The 19,340-nt window shown below is 43.2% G+C and overlaps 1 protein-coding gene across 5 annotated transcripts in view; it reads right to left on the bottom strand.

Moving 5' to 3' along the window:
* Positions 1-19,340, bottom strand: part of ANKRD11 (ankyrin repeat domain 11) — a 223,199-nt gene that overhangs the window by 129,923 nt on the left and 73,936 nt on the right. For all 5 annotated transcript variants that reach the window (XM_019654488.1, XM_019654491.1, XM_019654489.1 and 2 more), the window contains exon 2: positions 13,310-13,393. The gene's annotated coding sequence lies outside the window, so the exon portion shown is untranslated. The remainder of the gene's footprint in view (positions 1-13,309; positions 13,394-19,340) is intronic.

Below are 19,340 nucleotides of genomic sequence, written 5' to 3'. Positions count from 1 at the left end.
GATCAGTTCCCAGGGAGAACTGAGGTCCCTGGGAGAGGGCCCCAAGGAACAGAATGCCTGATTTACATAACAAAGGTAATCCCTTCCCAGGCCTGAACAGCCAAGCCAACACTTGTACCTGGTCCCCCACCCCAGCTGTCCAGGTACCCCACCTCATGAAGCCCCTCCAACCTCCAGACCTGCTTTTCACGCAGTCTCTGACCTCATCAGGTTCACAGACAAGCTCATGTGACCTCTGCCCAACCTCATAAAGCACCTGCTAACTGCACTCAGGCCTTTCATACCCCACTAAGGTGAAAAGGAAACCAAGGTGCAAGGGACAAAGTCCATTCTCCAGAAAATGCAAAAATTAAAATTTTATCAGGCACATTATAAATTTCTCTCTAGATTACAAAGCCATTAAAAGTCACATTTTGAAGATTAATGTCATGGAAAATTAATGCTAAATTTTAAAATGCATAATATGAAACTATGTTCAATGTGATCCCTATTTTGCGAAAAGTGTGTAACACTGAAAAATTTTAATTTAGATGTTTATCTTTGAGTGGTGAGATTACACATGATTTTTAGTTTTTTCTTTATATTTAACTTTATATACTGTTACTAAACTGTGTCCCCCAAAAATATATGTTAGGATCCTAACCCCAAAATATCTCATAATGTGGCCTTACTTGGAAATAGATGTAGTCACAAGGAGATCCTTAGGGTGGGTCCTAACCCAATATGACATGCTTCCTTAAGAAAGGGGGAAATTTGGACACACACACACACACACACACACACACACACGCACACACACACACACACACGGAGGACACCATGCGTAGACGGAGGCAGAGATGGAATGGTGCTTCTACAAGCCAAGGAGCATCAAAGATTGCCAGCAAACCAGCAGGAGCTGGGAGAGAGGCCTGAACAGATTCTCCGTCACAACCCCAGAAGGAACCAGCCCTGCTGAAACCTTAGTCTCAGCCTTCTTGTCTCCAGGGCTGTGGGAGAAGAAATTTCTGCTGTTTAAACCGCCCAGTGCGTAGGACTTTATTATAGCACCCATGGCAAACTGATACACTTTAAGTTTTGTTCAATGTGCATAAACTACTTCAATGATAGGAAACCGTAAGTTTTCTAAAAGACATTGGCTAGCATAACTCTTAAAATAAAGATAAGATTTCTCTAGCTTACTGCACAAAAGAACTGCCCTTTCAACAAAAGCAAGCAAGGGTATGGCCATTATGTTTGGATGCCTACACTTTATTTTAACCAGCTCTTGGTAGAAAAAAATGGGGGTTACCTTACTGATATTAATTTCTAACCATATACCCTTAACCTTAGCAAGCCACAATAAACTACCTGAAATTGAATGCTTCTTTAAATTGCTGGGCAGATGTCTGAACTGATTTCACTGAGAATTGTGGCAGAGCACAGACAGAACCCACTGTTGGTAGTAGTTCTATTCCCTAACCCCAAATCCTGCTTCTACCCCAGCCTCTATCCACCCCCAACCACCCAACAATAACCAAAAAATTAGTTTTGATTTGTCTTAAATTGACAACAATTTGGAACAAACAGATTTAGTGAACTCTGAAGGTCCCAAGCAAGAGCATGACCGAAATGGGCCTCAAGAACTGAGATTACAGGGGAAGAGGATGCAAAAGGAATAAAGTGATACGAGAAAAGGGGTTACTTCATGGTTCTTTGGAGAAGGTGACACTTTCTGAAGTAATGGGGGGTGGGGGGAGGCAGAAAACATGCTAGAGGCATAAAACAGAAATGCAAAGCACCATCCTCACTAACCTTTCGATTGAATCTTCTCTTGCCTCTGAATCATGTTTGGAGAGGGAGCCCTGAGGCCTCAACCCCATGGTCTCTAACTGGGCACTGCCCCAGGGGGTTATCCAGATGACTCGGACAGTGAGTAATCTGAAATGGAGCCTTCATATCAATATACACAGGGATACTATGAACTACACAATGTGAAATGTTCCTCAGCTTTTCAGGTAAAACACTTCAAAGACATTCCTGACTGACAGGTAGAGTCCACAATTCTCGGGGCCTGAAATGCAGGACATGGACATGAAACATCTGACATGTGCCAACTCAGGCCACTCACAAAGAGGTCCTAAAACAATCACTGTGTGGCCTCACTCCTGGCTGGTCTTGGTGTGACTCTACAAGAACTCAGAGCCTGTCTGTCTAAACCAAGTCTGAGACCATATCGCTGCCAGCCTCACTTCCTGGAGTGTCTGTGCTGTTTGGGGGAGCCAGCTTGGGAGAAGCCAATAAACCGAAGTTCATAGGTAAACTGAGGCCAAGGGCTCTGTAATGGCAACCCCAGGAAACCCACAGATAGTGACTTAACACATGTTCAAACAGGATTAGGCAGTGATGGAGGCTTAAAAAGCATACAGACACCAGGCAGCCTCTCCGGGAGGGGTCTGGAACATGTCTGTGTCACAGGGCACAGACAGGAGCCCAACTTTAAGATAATGAACAGACAGCGCAGGAGCCAAAGCATGGCACAAGTGCGACTAGAACTCAAAACAAGGGACAGCTCTCAGAGCAAACTCAGTAAGCTGTGAGCCAGGCATTACTGAGGGGACAAGTTTATTTAAGGAAAGGAGTTCTCTTAGAAGTCAACAGTCTACACACAGTGCCGTACATGCCTCTCAGGTGGAAGGCTGCCAACAACCCCTGGAGGCTGGAGTGAGGGAGCCAGGGGCCTAGTGAGTTCTCCTCAGACGCCTCCGCCCAGGCACTGAATCCTGAGCAAAAGCCTCTGAGAATACCAACCTCCGTAACTAAAGAAAATGGAACTGTGGGAAGGGAGCCAAAGGCAAGGAAAACACTGCCTTCACTGAAACACTTAAAAATGGAGAAAACCATTATGGCTCCCATGTAAAACTTTCCTCTGACTTTAAAGGATTAATAGCCATAAAGTGTTATTTTGTTCTAGTATCCTTCAAAAAATGTAGCATCCGTTTAAAGGGTCTGGGGCAAAACAGAAGACAATGAAGAGTTGCCCTACAAGATGCCAACGCTCCATCCTAAAGCCAATACAGCCCTGAGGCCCCTCCCAGGAGAAGACACAGATACAGTCACTATTCTGAACGCTGAATGTGAGACATTGATCATTACTGGATACTGCACCCCAGAGGGATGTGTTTTTAAGAGTTCGGAGGCCAATCCCATGCTCTCCTCTCCCGACCTCACAGGGCTGTTCTGAGGATCCAAGACTTCATATAGCCGCATGGCAATTTGGTTTTCAAAATGTTCCCCAGCCAGAGGCCACCATGTAAATACACTGCTGACTTCTGGTTGACATTCTCTTCTCTGGAGTGGGTAATGTGAACCTGTTAGCAAGAGAGGGGTAACCACAGACCACCATAAATGCAATTTGTTGTCTTAAGTAAAACTGAAATCAGACTTCCAAAAAGAAACATCTAATAGTTTCTCCTGTCTGTACCCCACCCCAGGGTCATAGTCAAGACCATGGCTCAAGGCCACTATCACACATTCTCCTGCACAACCACCCACCAGATTAACCTCCTGCGGCAAAGGGGAGGAAAAACCTAACAAACCTTCTCTCCTTTAGTATTTTTCTATGGTTATTTCTAAATGAGTTTCAGAGTAGTTTTCCCCCCAGAATCTGCGCTCTCAAGTAATTTTCCCTAGCTTATAATAGATGCCCTACTTGGGTGATAAAAGGAAGAGAAAATAAAGTATTTTGTTGTACACATTTGCCCAAAGGCTATTTACAGGAGCCTCCCTACATGAAGTAACTTTTCCAGCCTGCTTCCTGAGGACAGACTTGACTGTGTTCAAGGCTAGGTGTGCACTTATAGCGCCACATAGGAAACGTGCTACTGGAACTCCAAAGTGTCCCGGGGACTTACTCAGACCCCTCTGACACTTAGGGTTCAAACTCCTCACGTGTTCTCCCAGCACTCACCAACTTATATGATGCATAACAGTGAATCTCAACTGTTCTCCAGCAAAACTTCAGCCAGAAAATCACCAAGGACCTCAATCCAGTTAACACTTTATTTTCTGTTTCTTAATTATAAAAACATAGCAAGGGGTTAGTGCTGTGATCTGGAAGGCCGTGAGACCCAGTTACTCTGGGTTGAGCATGCGCATGACAGTCAGACACATTTTATGCCCACAACTCAAACCAAAGCACAGAAATGTTCCCAGGCTATACACAGTGACAGGGGCACACGCTTCATACCACCAGAGAGCATAGCCTCATCATCACTCCCCACAGGGGGAGCGTGAGCCTAGTTACAAAAACTCCAATGTGCTTCTGGGCTTGTAGACAATCCTAGAGGAAAACCAGAAGCTCACGAAGGGTGAAGGTGCCACCATAAGCCAGGAAACAGGACAACTGCGGTGAGGAAGACAGATGAACCCTTCGTGCTCAGGGTCTTGGAGGAATGGGAAACAACGGTCAGCACAGGGGCAGGAAAGCAGATGCAGAGCTCACTAGACATGGCATCTGCCGGACCGAAGGAATAAGGGCCAACGCTTCTTTTAAAAAGCTAGACCCAAGTGTCTCTCCGGAGCTCACCAGCGCTGCTACCATCAAGCAATGGAGGACACAGAACAAAATGTGCTCCACTGGTGCACTACATCAAGAGGCGGATGCCCTCCAGGAGGCAACAGAATACAGACAGAGGTGGGGGACTCAGAAAACAGCAGCCCAGAGAGAACAGAATGCAGTCTGAAAGGAAAGGGCCTCAAAGGGAACCCTGAGAAATGTCAGCACATAAGCAAAGAACCAAAAAGAGCAGATGGGAGAAGACTAATTGATAGGAGATGATGTGGTCACAAAAGTTTCAAGAAAGGGAACAAGAATGAAGTTCAGGAAGCCCAGCAGAGCTGACCAGTTCAGTGGGTTTCCCACTGGTCTCTGCCCCAACCCCAGGGCAAAAGCACCCACCTCATCAGTGTCAGGGCCACTGGACAACACATCAGAGCAAAGAAATCAATTCCTTTGTTCATAAATAAAACTCCACCTTCCACTTAACTTGGGGGAAAAAAGGCTCACACTGATAAATTATCAGGTCAAGAATGAGGATGCCGATGGCTCTGTGGGAAATCACGGCTGTCATTCCTTAGCTGCAGGTGCAAGCGGTAGTGCTGCCCCCACCCTCTATAAAGTCAATCGGGGACAGGGAGCCACTGGCACACGTGTGACCACAGATGAGGAAAGGGAAGAGGCCGTGGCCACAGCTGGAAGGACTCTGAAGCTGCTGCACTGTTTGAAGAGTACTGGTATACACAGTCAGCAAACCAACACTGAGTAAGTTACCAGCTGGGAAACCTCACACCAGCTGCTGCCTTCCAATTCCTTTCGACCACCTCTGGGCTTCTCCTGGGGCAGCAGGCTCCAGAGTAAGGCTAGACAAGACTGTGCCCTCAGGACATGGACTGCATTATGTAAATGAAACAAACCACCACTGCAGCAACCCTTCCAAGTTTACTTAAGTCTCAGGCTGCGGTATAAACAGAGACAAGAAAAAAAGTGTAAAAAGGTCAACTATGTAGGTAAGCAGCCTGGCTGGGCAGAAAAGGCCAAGATCAGGAACTAGCTCCCTGGACAACAAAGAAGGAAAAGGATGGCAGGTATGACGAGGCCTTTACAAAACAGGCTTCACTATGAACCCAAGAGCAGTTGACAGAGGCTTCTTCTCCAAGCATACTTCATTTTATTGCACTTCGCAGGTGTTGCATTTTTTTACAAGCTGAAGGCTTGTGGCAACCTTGCATCAAGTAAGTCTATCAGTGCCATTTTTCAGCATCTGTTCATGTCCCTGTGTCACATTTTGGTAATTCTTGCAATGTTTCAAACATTTTAATTGTTATTATATTTGTCATGGTGATCTGTGATCTTTGATGTTACCTTTGCTGTGAAGACTGTTGCAATGACAACAAAGGATTTAGAGTATTATGTAAACCTAGTTGATAAAGCAGCAGCAGGGTTTGAGAGAACTGACTCCAACTGGAAAGCATTTCCATTTTACCTCTGGGTAAAATGCTGTCAAAGAGCATCTATGCAACAAAGATATCATTCAAGAGAAGAAGAGTCGATCCATGTGGCAAACTTCACGGATGTCTTATTTTAAGAAACTGTCACAGCCACCCCAGCCTTCAGCAACCACCACCCTGATATCTGTCAGCAGCCATCAACATTGAGGCAAGACCCTCCACCAGCAAACAGACTACAACTCATTGAAGGCTCAGATGCTGGTTAGCATTTTTAGCAATACGGTATTTTTTAAAGTAAGGTACTCATATAATAAAAATGTGGAAAATGCAATCTGTTTTCTTGGGTTCTGTAGGTGAAAAGAGGAAGGACATAAATGAAGGTGTCTGGTAAAGTGCGTGCCTCTCTCATAGACCTTAAAATTTAACGCGAAGATACAAATCAATAGGCAGTTCTTGAGTGGGAGTCCTCCCCAAGGGTGGGTGAGCACAGGAGAGTTATGAGAAACACAAAAGCCTCAACCACCTAGCCTCCAGTGAGGCGATCCCAAGGAAAGACTCTTTGAGCAGAAAGAAACCTAGGAGAACCTGGCAGTCACCTGGTGAAGAATACCAGAGAGATGGCCTGAAGGGCAGGTAAGGCAACTTAAAGAGAAGAGCCTCAAACACAAAGAAAAGGGATGTTTTTAAAAGTAGAGTTTTACTTTAAGGAGGTTAGATGAGTTCTACACACCTAATTACAGCTTTTCCTATTTAAAAAAAAATGCTCAAAATAGGGTTTCTCCAGCTGTGCCACCTCAGACTGGATGGTAAACCTTTGTCCCCCCATGGTCTATCTTCCCAGGACTCAAAGGCCCAAAGTCTGTCTCTGAGATGATAGCTAGACCAGTCTCTGGGCTGCAATAAAGTCCAAATTCCACAAGCTCCAGCACCCAATTCACAAACAACTCTGTTAGAGACCCACCTATAAACATTTTGTCTCCATTCTCTCTCCAGATGCTATATAGCCAGTGTTTCTACAGATCCTCTGTTAAGTCACTACTCTGCCCACTGCCAGCATGAAAATTAATGGGGGTAAAGGGTGCGGGGTAAAGGTGAGTAAGACAGTAAACTTTTCAAAAGAACAGAAAAATTGGTTTTTATGTTAATGAAAGTTTTGATTATAACACTGAAGTTTAAAATATGGTATTACCATGCTAAAATATCCTAGGATTTTTGTAGGGTTAAATAAAATTGGGTCACATCTAAATTGGCATCTTTCGGCTCAATTCTCAATTTCAATCTAACTTTATAACATTGTTTCCTATTCAGCAACAGGGCAGAATTTAACATAAGAGAGGCAAATCATGAAATTCAATTGTGTGGGTACAGTCACCCAAGCATCACATGACATTCTAATGAGGTAATCTGTCTCCAAAGGTGGCATCTGGTCAGCCACTAGGGTGAAATCTTTAGAACTCTGGTTCCCATTAACAAAAAAATGAACAAGAATAAATTTTAAACAGAGGCTGACCTCATCCAGAAGATGGAGAAAATGGACAGAGGAGAAGATTCATAAAAAATGGTGGTGGAAGGGAGAGGGGTTGGGGAGCTGGGTGAAAAAGGTGAAGGGATGAAGAAATACAAATTGGTAGTTACAAAATAGTCACGGGGATGTAAAATACAGCATAGTCAGTAATGTTGTAACAACTATGTATGGACTAATCAAGGGGGTTCACTGCATAAATTATATAAATGTCTAACCACTATGCTGTACACCTGAAACTAACATAAAATAATATTGAATGTCAATTGTAACTGCAAAAAATAAGTAATTTTTAAAAAATAAAAGTACAATTCAAGAGAAAAAAAAAAGATGGTGTGGTGGTGGTGGGAATGAATCTAGGCCAACACACCAGATGCAAGATGCCCTGCCCAGCTGAGGCCACCATCAACTGAGCATCTGCTCCCAGAGAGACCCGGCACTAAGGGAAAACACTGCCCTCAAGTCACCCCTCTGGCTCTGCCCTTGCCCTTCTTCCAGGCAAAAATACCCCAAGATCCAAACAGCGGCTGCTACCTTCCTCAGAGGTAGACGAGGGTCGGGGGTTTTTCCCCCAATAAACAAACTATCCATTAACAAAAGGTCAACAAAGTCTAAAGCTTCAAAAAAAACCAAAAAAAGTGTCATTTGATTTCCAAAGAACCCCTTATTTCCCTCCTTTTCTATTCTTGCTCAGGCAAAGAGCCCACTAAGCCCACAGGAGCTTCAACTCTGGCCTAGGGCAGGGACTCTGAGCTTAAACAGAAAGGGGCAGGGGTTGGGGGAGTTATGAAGGAAAACACCGAGCGGTCAGTGGCGAGAAAGAAAATTTGTGTGTGCACACGTGCATGTGTGTTTCTAAGCAGAGCCTTACATACTAGGTCAAGCCACGAGCCAACACCTGGCAGTTCCCACTGCCAAAGTCAACATGTTCTGGTCACTCAGACTCCACACTTGGTTTCCTTAGAGCGAGATGCAAAGGAAGGGCGGCAAGGGTAGTAGTCGCCTGGCCCAAAGCTCAGAATTCCATGTCATGCTGGCAATGCAGCCAATGATATGCCACATCCTGGGCCACACCGTGCAGACCCTGCCCTCCCCAACCTCTGGCACTTGCTGGTACTATCACAGGCCCAGGGACTGGACCAATGTTCTGCTCTCTTTCCTTTCAAACTTGCTACCCTGGTCAGCACTCAGTTCCATCTTTCATATCCCTAACACAGCTGCAGGGAACCTCAGGGGCAACTAAGAGACGGTGCAGGCAGGTTTGGCTGGACCAAACAGAACATCCTAGCATTCCAAATAGGGCACACTCAAAAGCCCACCACCACCCTTTTTTTGACACTAAGAATATCTTAAATCCTTTCTCCCAACAGGCAATACAAATAACAATCAAGGTACCAATTCTAGAGTGGAGAAGAGACTACAATACTCAGCAGGACCATCACGAATGCGACTCGTGACTGTTCTAGCCGGCGGATTCCCAGACACAGCCACAATGTCACACAGCCCCCTCCTGTCGCCTTCTTCCTCCCACCAAGATCAAGAGGGTTGCACACGGAACATGCTGTAGCAAAATTAAGCTGCACAGAGCCCTCCCTCCCTGAGTTACATTCAGCAAGGCACCACAGAAAGGGAATGTGGTGGTTCTCAGGTTTGTTCCAGCAGCTAAGTTCAGCTCAGTTTTAACAGAACTTACGGAGAGGAGCATCTACTCTAAGACAGGATACAGGCAAATCTCTTCACGCTCAAATACAAAACATGGCGGAAATCCCTTTAGCCAGCTTTAAAATTTGATGGTATTAAAATATAAAATAAACACTGGCTCCATGAGAATCCCTGTAGTTAACAATGGAAGGAAAATAACAGCGATATTATAGCCAATAAATGAGGGATTACAAACAGCCCACAAATCCTTCTCAGTCCCAAGCAGGTGTATCTTTACATGCCTTCCTTCCCCATGCAGTTGGGGTCACAGAGCCCAGAGGCCCATTCCAGCTAGAAATATATGGAGGACAAGAACAGAGCCAAACAGCCAGAGCTCACAGCACTTGCACAGACACCACTGCTGGGACGTGGCTCCCCTTCTGCTCTAACCTGCCTACTTTCCAAACCCTCTCCCCGGCACGTGAACACTCCAGCAATTCAGATATCTTGGAATAAGAGGACTCAAGTTCTACTAATCAACAAGGGCTGAACTGGGGGAGCAAGAGCTTCTGGGGAGGAGTGTCTGAATGCAACTGCCAACTTTTATATTAACAAAAAAATATGCATTTAATAAAATCTAATTTAAATGATACCTAACATTCTGTACTTTATATGTAGTTTAAAGGAACCTAGCCAAAGAATATTCCCCAGAACCCTAAAATTACAATAAAAATTCATTATACTAAAAAATTCAGTAAATTATACTGGCATAATTAGTTATGCATATTTCTTTGAAAATGTCTTTGAAAATTAAGTAGAGTGTATTTTATCTGTTTTTAAATTTAAAAAAAAAACCTCTTTGTTAAAAAGGCAAGTGAATTAGCATTAGGACATACTAGTACACATTCCTTACAACGTGCAAATCCAACCCTGCCCACTGCATAGGCCACAGCAACCACATGTGCCCTGACCAGGAAGGCACCAGGGTGGTGACAGGGTCAGGAAGAATCACCAGTCCTACCATACAAGCGGGAGCAGAGAGATCTGCCTAGGAAGAACATCTCTCTCTGCCTCAGTACCAGATGGCAAGGTATTCTCTGTCAGGAGGGGGGCCAAGGACAGGACCCCCCTCCAGCACTCCCCGCCCCCTCCAGCCCTGCTGCTCAAGCAGGACTCTACATGTACGCCCCACCCCATGTTATCAGCATGTGAACAGCAGCCAGAAGGGGACCTGGTTCTATTGCTAACAAGACTTCCAGTCCACTAAGCTCTCAGGGAGGCAGGGCTGAGCAACAACGGTGCTCACCTCTCTACAGTAAGCACAGCCTGCTCAGAGTGCACTGGCTCAGCATGGCATCCAAAAACACCAAGAGGCTATGCACATCACACTTCTGCGTGCCGTGCAAGTTCAACATTTCAGCAAGTCAACAAGTGATCACTTTTGTATTTTAAACATAGGTGTTCAATTAAAAATATAAACCATTAAATATTTATATAAATGGAAGCCTCCATTCGTATAAACAAGACTGTCTTTATAATTATAACATGCCACTTTCAGAAACCATATTGTTTTGGGAAACATAATTCAAAAATCCTGATTCACAGTAAGTGTGAATGTAACATTCATGTGCCACCTAGGAGGTTGGTAAGTGCTGGAAAACAATTCTCATCAGCCGCCAGGGTGCCCGCCCTCCCTCTCGACCTATACACTCATCTAAACCTGGTGGAATGTGTGCCATCAAAAGCCATTTCAATCACATCACTTCTCTGGAAAGGCCTTGATCCTTCTGCTTTACCAAGAAAGATGTTAACAAAGTGAGAATTACACAAGCTGTCTGCTGAAACTAGAGTGTTATGCTTTAGAAAGGTGTAAAAAAAAAAATCTAAATCTAATTAGTTTAGAGCTTTTATTTTCATGGCGTTCCATTTCCATAAACAGTGTCACTTAATCTCTAAAGAAACCTAAAAGTTAGGTATCACCATTGCCACCTTCACAGGAGAGGAACCATGGCTCACAGGATTGAAGACATGGGCCCAAGGTCAAAGAGCTAGATCCCTGTAAACACAGCCACACCTGAAATAATTCAGGGCAGGACCAACTCAGAATCCACCCAAACTGGGACCCTAAATGATACGCAGGTGGGAGATGAGCGCACAGCAGTAAACACTAAAGGAGCTTTATTTAACAAGCCCATCTCTCAGAAAAAGTAATTTTAATCTGATCTAAATGGCTCACATTCTATCCTAGGTGGTCAAAATGAAAATTAGAAATAGTGAATAATAACAATGAAAAATTAGTAGAGAGCCTACAAAATAATTCTATTTTTAAAATTCTACCTTTTGATGCCAGGAAAGATAATGGAGGGTAGACCTCAATAAGCTGCTTACACTGCTGCAGCCCTGCTCTGGCCCCTGTTCTCATACATTCAGGCCACTGACCCAGGAGGAGACCTATCTGCTGGGCAGTCACAAACAGCACCTCACATTAATAAGAATCTGTATCTTTATTCAATCCAAACACTGTAGATTTTTTTTAAAGACTATTATAATCACTATTAACTGAATATTTATGGTTAATTAAAATGATAAATGGTATTAGAAACCTTGAATTATTACTGCGGTATGGTCAAAAAAGCCAATCCTTCAAATGTCAGAAAGCCTTTTAAACATTAACACATCCATTGCTCTCAATTCACCAGACCAACTGGGCCACCAACACAAGAATGCCAGCAAACAGTTGCTGATAACTGTTTTCTTTTCATCAGGAATCACCAAATACTTATTAAGAACCTAACTTAAGCAGCATTTCATTTTTCCTTGTTATAAATGAAGACCAATAGTACAGTTCCCCCCCAAAAAAAGCAGAGCTCCGTCTCCAGGCGTGGGTCTCTCCTGGACCTAGTCTCTCAATGGCAGCCCCACTACCTATGACAACAAAGCTGAGTCCACATGCACACCCAGGGTGCCACAAAGCCTACCACCATCCCACTTGTTCACCAACACCTCTAATGGCCAGGCTGGTTTCTTCCTAACTATTAATCATCCTGCAGATTTAGAGAAAACAAGTCTAGGCCTACTGACAGAGACACCTCAGATCTCTTTTCCATCAAACCTTATCCCCATTCCAAGAAAATACTTCAGTCAAGTCAACAAGACCAACCAGGTGCATTTCAAAGGGGCCTGATCCAATGATGGCTGAGATAAAGGACAGGTTCTGTTGGATTAAGAAGACACATCAAGAAAGTTATCAGGAAAGGTTTCCTTCATGTCTGCTAGGAACAACACAAAATAGATAATACACGTTTGGACTGTTTGCTTTAAAACACTAATACTTGGCCAAGGTATGAAAAACTAAAATAAGCCAAGAGTTTCCTTTCTAATTGTTATCAATCCACCTATCAGAGGAAATAAAGTGTATGCCAATGCAATGCATCTCCCAAGGAAGGGCTTTGTCCTGGAGCAACAGATGATCAGTCAGACCTTAAACCAGAGTCTTTAAGGAAACAGCTGTGCCTCCTATCAAAAAATTTGCCAGTAATACACAGGAGGAGGCAAGGAGTCAGGGCAACCTAGCAAAAAATCCCATTCCTTACCCATCGACCACACACGTTGGCCTCAAACTTCCAGGGAGTAGCTATCAAGACTACCCAGCAGCTCCTCACTGCCCAGACACACACCACAGAGCCAGGCCTCACTGCTTCCCCAGAGGAGGAGTGACAATTCTCAGCCTAGAGAAACTCTCCTTTATGCAAGTATTAATGCAAGATGCAGAGAGCACAACACAAACACAGCAAGTGAGCACAGTGTCCCCGTGATCTCCAGACTACTTGGGGATGAAGCAAATAAGATAAAGGAAGTTGAGAAGAAGCAACTTCCTTCAGTGGCCCAGCTACCAAACCTGTGTAATTTTTCTGCAGAATTCCTCACTGGGACACCAGAGACGCTGTTTATTAATTAACCCCACACAGCTCATTACCGACCACCACTCTGAAACACCCACATCTAAGTGAAATCCGGAACAAAATTCAAAACACATAACCAAAACTATCAAGCCCAAGAAAACCAACTTGAAGACTGAAGCATGATTTTGATACTCCTTTTTACAAACCAATAAAAATAAACACAAATTGATGAGAGGCAATGCAGTAAAATATTTACCGATTCCATAGCTGAAAGTCAATGTTGATGAGGGCTGTATATTAAATCCAACAGAGGCGTGTCCAGAGCAGTGCTGTGTATATTCTGAAACAAGAGAGTAAAGTTAAAATTAGCTCAGGTAAATAACAATTTCTACTTCAGCTCTGTTTACAATTTGTCTTTCTCCATTCTACTGCAACCTTCCTTCATTTCACTTAACTCCAGACAAGCAAAAAGTGTTGAATATGTTTGTCTGATTTGGGGTTATAAAGGGAGAGTCAAGCCCAGGAAAGAGGCTCACGCCTGGTTATTTGTTTCAGGGCACTATCCAAATGGAAATCTCTGTTCTCCGTACTTTTTCCTGGAAAGCGGTGCCGGGAAAGACCAGGTTGAGGAAAGAACAACACGCAGGAAGGCCTGTCATTCTCCCCAGAGATGAGGCCTCGGGACTAAGGTTTTCTCCTTACGTGGAGTTTGATAGAAATCTCACAATTATTAAAACTGCCAAAGTTATGCAGTTTGCATCTTCTGCAGACTTCAGCTCACACTCAAGAATAAAATCCAAACTCTCCCTTTAGCTTATTAAAAACCCGATGGCCCACCTCTCTCCGCCTCCCATAGCCCCCTATACCCTGCCTCCACCTCCACCTCTACTTCCCCCTACTCTGTAAGGCCTCTACCTGGGGGTCCCTCACCTTAGCACTACCCACATTCTCTCTGTGCTCACTGGTGCCTCTCAGCAGGACATTCCTGCCCACTCCATATCTATCTACCTCACACTGCTCAATCTCTTCCTCAGTCTACTTAAGATTTCTTCTCAAAGACAAAGGACCATAGTTCAGACCAATGTTCTTCACATGACTCCAGTTCAGAAATGTGATTCTAGCATCCTATGTTTGAGTACCTCCCAACACAAATCAGGAGAAGCAAGAAGATTAGGGCAACCCAGGGGGGCCTGCACATTTTGTAAATGGGATGAAGAAATATTGTTCAGGGGTGGCTGGATACTGTGGTGAGTACATGGTGCCAGGGCTCACAGAGCAGAGGAGCACGTCAACAGGCTGCCTCCCTCCAATTCATTCCCTACAGAGACAGTCCACATATAAACGGTCTCTTTACTAATTATTAAACTAAAACTATACATATCAACATAACAAAATCTCAAAAAACACAACAATGAATGGAAAAAAAGGTCTTGGAGGGATATAGTGAATATACTTGTCTTTCAAAAGAACATGACACAATATATTTGATTTACTATGTATACAGCAAACCGTCAATGAGAAGCAAATCATTATGAAATATAAAATTCAAAATAATGGTGGCGGGATGTTTGGACACCAACTGGGAAGCGTACCCAGGAGTTTCAACAATGCTGGTAAAGCAGAGATGGCTGGAGCACAGAGCATGGGGAGCTGGTTTTCATATTTATACCATAATAACCCCTGTAGCTCACATGATATACTAGCTAGAGTCTTCCAAAACTCCGTCACAGAGGCTGTGTGCTTTTCGTCCCCTCTGCTGACCTGACAGGGAGTGGAGAGAAACACCAAGCAAGGGCCACACCCCACACGAAAGCCAGGCTGACCCCTGGTCCCTAAATTGTACAACTGGTCACGCTTCCATTTTGTGATTAACTGAAATAATTTAATTCTATCATTCACAATTAGGAATTTAAGGGTACAGAGACAACTAAAATCTTTGTTTTCATTCATCATATATTTTTACATTAAAATGTAGCTGTGTCAACAGTTTGAAAGCAGATCCAAAGTTTAATATCAAAAAAAGCAAATCACAAAATACATAATCTTGCAAAATAACTATAAAAACTAGATTTTATTTAGAAGCCTCTCAAACTTCCTATATACAAGAAATCAAATAAATCAAGTAACCATTGTAGCCTTGCCGTATGAACACAATAACACTGCCAGTAAGAAAGGGAAAAATTATACTACAGTATTATGAAGAAAACTGACAGAATAAAACTGTATAGTCTCCCAGGAGAGCTTTGAGATCTTTAAGAACAAAATAAACAAGTATTAATGGGGGGGGGGGGGGGAATACCATTCACACCCATTTTTCCAATCCCATCCAAACATCAGGCTCTCTTACATCTTCAAACACACTGAAAGTGCAGAATCAGGGAATCACACACGCACACAGGACACAGGGAGAAGGTTCTCAGGACATGGTGCTTTTATGAAGCAGAAGTCCCAGGATCTGTGCTCAACAGTGGTTTCCTGACCTGTGCTTACAGATGTGTGTGTTTTGCAAAGATGGAGAAAGATTTTTCTGCCCTTATACTCCTCTGTGTAGGATTTTTCAAAGCTGACATTAACTCAAGGACTATCAAAAACAAATGTGGAAAAGCATCTACCAGTCATCACAACTTGATTTAAGTGAAAAACAAGTAGTATGTCATTAAGCTTTTCAATTTTCCTACAAAGACAGTAGCAGAACAATATACAGAGTGTATAATGAATGTCTATAACAGGAATATAGCTAATAATATCTACTATTACAATTTTGAAGAAAGCTTGAGGCTCCTCTAATCCATGGTTTCTCAAACTCAGCATCACTGGTAATTTTGGCCAGATCATTCCCTGTTGTCCTGGGCACTGGAGTGCGTTGAGCAGCACCCTAGCTTCTACCCACTAGATACCAGGGGCGACCCCCCATATTGTGACAACCAGAATGTCCGTCGACAATGTTTCAAGTCCTCTGAACACAAAATCATCCAGGTAGAGAACCAGTGCTCTAATCCACCTGCTTGTTTACGAGTAAGGAAACTGTAACCCAAATTAGGTTAAGTGAGATAAAAATAAGTTTTTAGTTGTATGAGGTCATGCAGGGAATTAAAAGCAAGCTGGAAACAGAATCCGTATCTTCTAAATACTGGGCTGAAGCTCTTTTCATTCTAAGGGGAAATAGTAATTGACTCAATTATTTCTGGAAGACAGTACAGGTTAAGAGTCTTTAAAATATTTATACCTTTTGACAGAGTAAACCCATTTCTGGGGAATACATGTTGAAGAAATATTCTAAGATATAAAAAACCTTCATGTAGCATACCTGTTCACATTCAAAACCTTCACCACAGCTGTAATCAAGATACATTTTCAAACTGAAATTCACCAGTTTACATTTTTTACTGTCAGCTTATAGCTACAGTAGTTCCCAGCCGAGAAATAAAGAGATCAGTAGGGAAAGTGAAAATATATGAAGATATGAATAGTCAGTGTCTAATATAGCTGGCAGGTGACAAGTAGAGAGGAAGAATAACTATTCAATAGATGGGACAACTGCCCATCCATGTCTGGGGGTGAGACCGTCATGGACACAGATTCACCAAGAATCCATCTAAAGTAACAGGGAGAGGGCCAGCCAAGTGGCTCAGCTGGTTAAGAGTTGGCTTGGGAGCACGAGCTCTGAGCAGCAGTGCTGCCGGTTCGGACCCCATATGGGGGCCAGTGACACTGTGCCCTCTACAGCTAAGGTGGTGAACAACAGCTCCACCTGGAGCTGGGCTGCCGTGAGTCGCCGGGAACGGCGTAGGCTGCAGTGGGGCTGCAGTGGGCTGCCGTGAGCTACCATGAGTGGCTGGCAGCCAGCGTGAGCTGCCATGACCTGCCATGAGCAGCTATCCAACGGCCGGCAACCGACTGCCTTAGCCGGGAAGAGCGAAATGATAACAATAGCAACATGGGCCAGTGAAGTGACATCCCCCACAACTAGACTGAAGAAACAAAGGACAGCAACTTGTCTGTTCCCCTCCCCCAATTCCCCAATAAAATATTTTAAAATAATAATAAAAATAAAAAAATAAAGTAACAGGGAGATGTTTCCACCAACAGGCCTGGCAATATGGGCAAGATGGTAATCACAAGTGCTGATAAAGTTTCATGTGTATTATTTAAGAAAAGTAACATGAGTTTTTTGAGAAAAATTAGGAAATATCTTTAACATTAGTTACTTCTGAATGGTGGGACAATGCAAGATTTTAAATTTATCTTTCTACTCTTTAATATCTCACCAATTCCTTTAATGAGCTGGGCAGGTGTCACATTAAGGGTAGAGAAAAAAACTTTTGAAAAAATTACCAAGAAATATGATATTCACATTAACCCCACCTCCTCTCATTTTTGCATAAAAATTTACATTGGAAGCTGGCCTTCCTTTCTGCTACATGAGGAGCGACAGTGTTGCTGTTTACTCAGGCTCTCTGAAAAGCCTGCATGCACAATCTCAAGCACAGAATCATAACATTGTAAGGACCCTAGATACACTCTATTATTAAATGGGGGGTGGGGAGTCCAAAATTACTAATGTTTTCACCACAGAGCATTATCCTTTTTCTCTTCTAATGGAACCCCAAGTTTTAGAAGATTTTACTTATACAACTATGTACAATATTTAAATTTAATTCACTTCCATGCTTATTAATCAAAGACCTATAACTGCTAATCACAGTTTCTGATCAGCATAAGATGAGCATTTTTTAAAACTATCTTGATATAATTCGATCAATACCAAAAATAAAAGTCATGATATCTTTAGTTGGCCCACACACCATTCTTTCAGAGTAACTATTTCCACTCTGGATTTTAAAATACTGAACATTTCTCGGGTCTCCCTTCTTTCCCTCTCTTTACCACCTTTCCAAATGTACTAAATGATCAGGAATCCAAATTAGCTAAAGCTTGGTCTTACTACCTACACTGGCCTTAGCCCACAGGTCTTAAAACACTGTTACCAACAGAATGACTTTTTCAATCACAATCTTATGTAGAAAAACAATTCTCATTACTAGAAACTAGGCTGAATGTGTAAACTCACATTCAAACCACTGAGTATGGAGCCCAGTGCAGGGCAGGCACGCCACATACACTGGTTGACAAAACCAGTACAATTACACCAGGATGGTGGTCACACCCACAGAGCTACAGGACTGAGACGATTCCTTTCCTACTTCCCACAGAAAAGTGGCAGAGTGCTCGTGCCATGAAGGGCTGTGTGAGCTGGGTTTTAAGAGACCAGTGCAAACCTATGGCTTTCCTGATGCATAAATACTTTTCCAGTAAGTTCAAACAAATGCAAGAGATGGCAAGAGATGTGTCCTGAGGATGTACACAAACAAGCTAAATCCAGGGGCAACACTAACACTCACAGCAGAGCACCTAGTATCTTCTGGGTACCAGGCTGAGCTATTTGAGACTGCCATTTTTGTAGGTCGAAAAATGATCCAATATCCTCCACAACAATGTTCATAGCAGTTTTATTCATAATTGCCAAATTCTAAATTGACATCTAGGATCAGCCCAGGTGTCTGTCAATAGGTAATGGTTAAACTGTGGTCCACACACACCATGGAAAAGCGCTCAGCAACAAAAAGGGAGGTACTGATATGGCAACTATTCGGATGGATCTGAGGGGATTGAGCTGAGCAAACAAAGCCAACCCCAAAAGTTTACATTTACATGATTCCACTTACATGACATTCTCATATGACAAAATTTTAGAAATGGAGGACAGATTAGTGGTTGCCAGGGTTAGGGACAAGGGTGAGAAGATGCTGCAGAGGGGAAGTGGGTGTGATTATAAAAACAGGAGAGGCCCTCATGGTGATAGTGGATACAGGGATCTGGACGTGTGATAAAACCACACACACAGCACCAGTGAAACTGGGGCAATCTGAATATGGCTCGTGGTTTGTATCCATGTCAGTATCTGGTTGTGATGTATTATAGGTCTGCAAAACACTACCACTGAAAGAAAACGAGGCAAAGTAAACAAGGGCTCTCTCTGTATTATTTCTATAACTATGTGAATCTACAATGATCTCAATTTTTTAAGGGTCTAATATTGGCAGTTTTATATTTGACTATTAATTCATTTAATCCTCACAACAATCCCATAAGGTAGATATCTTTATTATCCCCTTTACAGATGAGAAATCAGAGGCCCTGAGAAGGTGAGAAACTTAGCCAAGGTTCCACATTAACTGGTGGGGCCAGGACTCAAATCCAGCCAGGCTGGCTCTACAGCCCACATT

The sequence above is a fragment of the Hipposideros armiger genome, unplaced genomic scaffold, assembly GCF_001890085.2.
Source record: "Hipposideros armiger isolate ML-2016 unplaced genomic scaffold, ASM189008v1 scaffold_224, whole genome shotgun sequence".
NCBI classification, from domain to species: domain Eukaryota; kingdom Metazoa; phylum Chordata; class Mammalia; order Chiroptera; family Hipposideridae; genus Hipposideros; species Hipposideros armiger.
Note: the sequence above shows the minus strand (reverse complement) of the source record. Positions and strands in the feature narration are given on the sequence as shown.